The sequence below is a fragment of the Eublepharis macularius genome, chromosome 2, assembly GCF_028583425.1.
Source record: "Eublepharis macularius isolate TG4126 chromosome 2, MPM_Emac_v1.0, whole genome shotgun sequence".
NCBI classification, from domain to species: domain Eukaryota; kingdom Metazoa; phylum Chordata; class Lepidosauria; order Squamata; family Eublepharidae; genus Eublepharis; species Eublepharis macularius.
Window position 1 is genome coordinate 118,800,581 of NC_072791.1, and position 6,795 is coordinate 118,807,375.

Genomic DNA, 6,795 nt, shown 5'->3' on the forward strand with positions numbered 1-6,795 from the left:
TTGATACTCCGATTACAGAATGTGCAAGATGAAGGAGAAAATACATTAATCTTCATAATTGAACTACTTGCCGTAGTATTAAATACCCAGCCAGAAGAATTGGAATCAGAGATTGACATAGCATATAGGGTAAATTCAGCATATGAGAAGAAAAATAAAAATACCCAGGGAAATCCATGTAAAATTTGTGAGACGCCGAGTTAGAGATGAAGTTCTTAAAGCAACATGAGAAAATCCACTGAAATACCAAGAAGAAGAGGTGACTGTGCTAAGAGACACTCTATGGGAAGTGAGAATGAAAAGACAAGAATATAGATTCCTGGCAGATCTGCTACGCAAAAATGATATACAATATAGATGGTTGATACCAGAGGGAGTCCTCTTTTACTTTAATGGCCAAGGGTTCAACATTAACTCGATACATAAGGCACAAGCATTTCTCCAAAAAAAGTTACTGATGGGACAGGAGTTGGAAGAAAATAATGAAGAAGAAAAAGATGCAGATTCATTGGCAGAATCAGAAAAAGAAGATGGAGAAAAAGGAGGAGTGAAGACCAGAAAGCAAACGAAGGAAGAAAAGAAACAAAGCAGTAAGAGAGACAAACAATAACAGCCAGTAAATCTTCGGAAATATTCTCAGCGAATGTTAATGGATTGAATCCCCTCCAGAAAAGAAGAAAAACATTTGCATATTTAGGAAAATTCAAGGCAGAGATATGTCTTCAAGAAACACATATTAGAGATAAAGAAAGAAGACTATTGAACTGTAAGAAATTGGGATCCCCATTTATTGCAGCAGATAAAGTAAAAAAAAAGAGGACTAGTAACATATATACAGGAAAGATTGAACCCAAAACTAGTATATGCTTGTGATCAAGGAAGAATATTAATTCATGCTCATGAAAATATTAAAGCAAAATTGAAGATAAAAATACTCCAACATAAACTTAATTTGATGCTGACGGAAGAGATGGAGAAAAAAATTAAATATGCAAAATTAAACTATTTTGAAAATGCAAACAAACCTACAAGATGGCTGGCCTACAAATTAAGAAGAGAAAATCTCAAAAGGCATATAATGTTCCTGAGAGATGAAAAAGGAGAAGAGAAGATGCTTCAGGAAGAAACAGAGGAATACAAAAAGAAGATTAAGGAACTCCTGGACCCCTCCACCTACAAAAAACTAAAACAAGATCCCACCTGCAAAAACACCAGGCTAACAAATGCGCTGATCAAGAATTCCTCACTACATCCCGACACACACAGAAAACTATGCAAGACAGAAGCACAGCCACCTAGACTATATGGACTCCCTAAAATACATAAGGATTCAGTCCCACTCCGACCCATTGTGAGTGCCATTGGTTCACCGACATATGAATTAGCTAGACATCTGGCCAATCTCCTGCAGGATCACATCGGGAAAATCTCGTCTTACATCAAAGATTCAGCAGATTTCATCAACAAAATCACTTCTCTGAAACTCAATCCACAAGACATACTTGTCAGTTTTGATGTTGTATCCCTGTTTACCAAGGTTCCAGTAAAAGACACTATTGCACTGATTAATCAGATTTTCCCAGAGGATGTAACAGCCTTATTCCATCATTGTCTGACAACCAGTTACTTCCAATGGGATAACGAATTCTATGAACAGATGGATGGGGTGGCCATGGGGAGCCCTCTCAGCCCAGTTATAGCAAACTTCTACGTGGAACATTTTGAAAAAACAGCTCTAGAATCAGCACCCCACAAACCTAGTGTATGGTTTCGGTTTGTGGATGATACATTTATCATTTGGAGCCATGGGGAGGAAGAATTGATGGGGTTTTTGAATCATCTCAACAACATCCACCTGAACATACAATTCACAATGGAGAAAGAAATCAAGGGAAAACTCCCATTCCTGGATACCTTGGTCATCCGCAAAGCAAACTTTCAGTTAGGTCACAAGGTCTACAGGAAACCAACTCACACTGATTGGTACTTACACAAAAACTCCAATCACCACCCCCGACAGAAAAGAGGCATAACGAAAACATTAGTGGATCGTGCAAGACGGATATGTGAGCCGCACTTTCTCAATGAGGAAATTAATCATCTAAACCACGCACTTCAGGCAAATGGCTACTCCAGAAATGAAATCCAAAGAGCAATCAAACCCAGGATGAATCAAACAACCAAGGAAAAACAGTCTCCTACAGGAAAAGTGTTGCCATATATCAAAGGAATTACTGATCAGATGGGAAAGCTTATGAAAAAGCATAACCTTCAAGCAGTATTCAGACCCACCCGAGAAATACAACAGATGCTACGATCAGCAAAAGACAGTAGAGACCCCCTCACCTCTGCAGGAGTATACCATATACCCTGCAGCTGTGGACAAGTGTACATCGGGACCACAAAGCGTAGCATCCAGACAAGAATAAAAGAACATGAAAGACACTGCAGACTTGGACAACCTGAAAAATCAGCAGTGGCTGAACATAGCCTAACACAAACAGGGCACAGTATCTTATTCCAGGACACCAAAATACTGGACAACACTTCCAACTACTTTGTCAGACTGCACAGGGAAGCCATTGAAATTCACAAGCATAAGCAAAACTTCAACAGGAAAGAAGAAACCTTAAGAATGAACAGAGCATGGTTTCCAGTTCTGAAAAACACCAGGCTAACAAAACACTCTACACCCGACAATAGCCCTGCAGAGAAGATTAGCACATCAAGCACCAATCCATATGCAAAAGAACCTCCTCAGGATACAGTGAAGCCTCCCGCCATTAGCATTCCACACCCTGGGAAACTCTTACAGGATGACTCAGCTCAACCCCACCCCTCCTGAGTAGACATAAATGACCTGCCAACACCTTTTCCACACTGTGACACTGAGAGATCTCTGTCTTTTGGTGCTACACCTCTGAAGATGCCAGCCACAGCTGCTGGCGAAACGTCAGGAACTACAATGCCAAGACCATGGCAATACAGCCCGGAAAACCCACAACAACCTTCGTTCTCCGGCCGTGAAAGCCTTCTACAATACAAAGTAGTGGAACTTTTCTATAAGAGGCTTTATGCGAAAATGAATGTACAACCAGAACAACAAGAAAGCTATTTGAAAAAAAATGGAACTCAAGAAACTTGATGAAGAGCAGAGGAAAATATTAAATGATCCAAGTACCATGAATGAAATATCACAGGCATTTAAAAAGCAAAATAAGGGGAAATCACCAGGACCAGATGGTATTCCAGCCGAATATTATCAATGCTTTGAACAGATTTTAGCGCTCCCATTTAAATGCTTGATAGAAAAAATATGGGATACAGAATCCTTACCAGAAACTTGGAAAGAAGCTACGATCTCAATACCAAAAGACAGAGCGGATTTGAAAGAAATTAAAAACTATAGACCAATCTCATTGTTGAATGTGGATTACAAAATTTTTGCTTCCATACTTTCATGGAGAATAAGAAAAATTATGGACCAGAGGATTCATCATGACCAAGCTGGTTTTTTAATGGGAAGACAGACTATTCATAATATAAGGAAAATATTAAACATTTTGGAATACTATGAGGCACATCCTGAAAAACAATTAGCTCCAATGTTCCTAGATGCGGAGAAAGCTTTCAATAATCTCAATTGGCAGTTCATGTTTAAACAACTTGGAGAGATGCAATGTGGGGAAAATTTCCTCAAAATAATTCAAAAAGTCTATGATAAGCAGAAAACTAGAATATTAGTAAATGGGCAATTAACAGAGCCAATAGAAATTGAGAAAGGAACCAGACAAGGCTGCCCATTATCCCCTCTTTTGTTCATATTAACACTGGAAGTACTTATGGAAAAGATCCGAAACACAGATGAAATCAGAGGAGCCAAAATTAGGAAGCAAGAATATAAAGTGCAAGCATTTGCCAATGACTTAGTATTTATTCTAGAGGATCCTTTAACATCAATACAGAAGCTCCTGCAAGAAATTGAGGAATATGGTGCCGTGGCTGGGTTAAAAATAAATATTCAAAAGACAAAGCTGATTACAAAAAACATTCAAAAGCAACAAATGGAAGAACTAGCTCAAAAATCACAAATTGCGACCAACAAGAAGATAAAATATTTAGGAAACTGGATGACTAATAGATGTAGCTCTCTCTATGAAGACAATTATATGGTCTTAATGAAAGCAATTAAAAAAGATTTGGAAAGATGGAAGGACTTACAGATATTATTTTTGCGAAGAATTGCAGCGGTAAAGATGAATATCCTTCTAAGAGTCCTATTTTTGTTTCAATCTATACCAATAGGGGTTCCTCAAGTATTTTTTAAAGGACTGAATCAGACAGTACAATCCTTTATATGGCAGAATAAAAGACCACAAATCAAACTGAAAGCTTTACAAGATACAAAGGAAAGAGCTGGCCTTTCCTTACCAGACTGGTCGTTATATTACAAAGCTTGAGCAATGACTTGGTTGAGAGAATGGATCACCTCGGAAAATGAAAGACTTTTAAATTTGGAAGGACATGACTTAATGATGGGCTGGCATGGATTTTTGTGGTACAAAAAATGGGAACATCATAAATACTTTCAAAATCATTGGATAAGGAAAGCATTAGTGTCTGTCTGGGAAAGAATAAGATATACCTTTTATGAGAAAATTCCATTATGAGTATCCCGAGTTGAAGCATTTACACAACCTACTTTGAAAAAAGTGGGGAAGATGCCCATTTAGAAGATGTTACTGAAATCAGGTGGTCTATTAAAAAATAAAAAAGGAATGGCAGATCTAGATATAGAATTGGGCTGGTGGGACCAGGCACAATTGGAATCTAGATAGAAAAAAGATAAGACAATGGGTTTCTATGAAACAGAAGAGAACACTGATATGTTAATGTGTGGTACCAATGTTAAAATGATAAAGAAAATATATGGTGAGTTGTTAAATGTAAAACTACAGGGGGAAGAAGTCAAAGACAATATGATACAATGGGCAGAAAATGTGGGGCATACAATTGATTTGAAGCAATGGTCGCAAATGTGGAAAGAAAATTTAAGGATGACAAAATCTGCTTCTTTAAAAGAAAATATTTACAAAATGTTTTATAGATGGCACTTGACTCCTATTAAGATAGCTAAAATGTCTCTAAATATGCCAAACAAATGTTGGAAATGTGAAACTAAGGTCGGTACATATTATCATATGTGGTGGACATGTAAAAAAGCAGTGAAGTTCTGGAAGATGACTCATAGAATGATCCAGCAGATTCTCAAAATTCCTATACCACTGAACCCTTTTTCTATTAAATCATATAACAGCTCTGGTGAATAAAAAAAACATTTTATTCTGAATATAATTACAACAGCCAGAATTTTATATGCGAGACTTTGGAAAACGACAGATATCCCAAAACAAGAAAATCTGATTGAAAGAATACTCGACACAGCAGAAATTGATAAATTATCCAGTTTATTTAAAGATATAGTATGATACATGATGATATTTGGGACCCTTTTATGATTGGATGCAAAAGAACTTAATTCCGAGTTAAGCCGAAGACCTTTACGGACAGTGCTAAAAATGAATGGAAAAATTGCAATAATAAGCTGACCTATGGATTACAAAAAGATAATAAGAAAATATATCTGACTGAACGGTGCAATGTATTTGAATTATGTAACTTGTATTTCCTTCCCCCATCTTATTCTGTATTTCCCTAGCCATTAATAATAAAATAAAATAAAATTTTAAAAAACCTGTCAGTACTCGACTTCTCTCAGCTAGGGCTGAAATCAGACTCTTTTCTCCTCAGCATTTCTCTGTTCATCTCATGCTACCCAATCAGCTGCAGCCAGGGTTTTTGGTGCCCGCAGCCAGCCAGCCAGCCGCCCCCCGCGCACGCATGCACACGCACCAGCCTGCATGATGACATCACGTGTGATGTCATCACGTGTGCGCACGTGCTGCTGGCCCAATCGCTGTGGCGGGCGGCTGGGACGGTGCGCGGGTGGCCTCCAAGCTCTCCCGCTCGGTTGCCCTGCACCGCTGCAGATGCCTGCCCGCGGCTGCTGCACCCGGCCGGGGGCGTGTGCTGGTGGTGACATGGGGCAGGAGGGCTAGGAGGCTGCAGCTCCGTGGCGCGCATTCCTGCCCCCAGCGCCTCCTCCAGCGCTCCCTCCAGCACCCCACGCCCTGAGGTAACCGCCTACCTGGCCTCAATGGGCGCACCGGCCCTGTGTAACCCAATCAGATTCTTTGGAGTAGTCTGTCACTCAAGGCTCTTTGTTTCTGTGAAGAATTAACTCTTCACAGTCCTTCAGCTATTTCTACAGCACTTTTAAGCTTTTAAAAAGATCAGTCTGTCACAGCTTCGAAGAGTCTTTAAAAAAAACTTGAGATGATTGATTTAATATTGTTAACCTATTAATATCAATCAATCTGATAGTTTCCATTGGTGTCAGTGGTAACACATTGCCAACTATAATTTTTTTTTGGTTTTATCCAAGTAATACCAAATTCTTAATGTTCAGACCTTCACACAAAGGATCCTTTCAACCAAATTTCAAACAGGTAGGTGAAAGCATCTTCATTTTACATCCAACTCAAATTCTCCTTTGCAAAATAGTCACAAAGAAACATGAGGATACTGGTATGTGCCCTTCTTTTCCAAAGCAATAGAAGGGTGTCTGGGTTTTTTTTTTTAAAGCATGAACATGGGTGTAGGAAAATAAATTTTGACTGCATCCCTATACTTTTCACTGCTTTTAGCACTTATCTCCCAGCCTAGCTTGTTAGC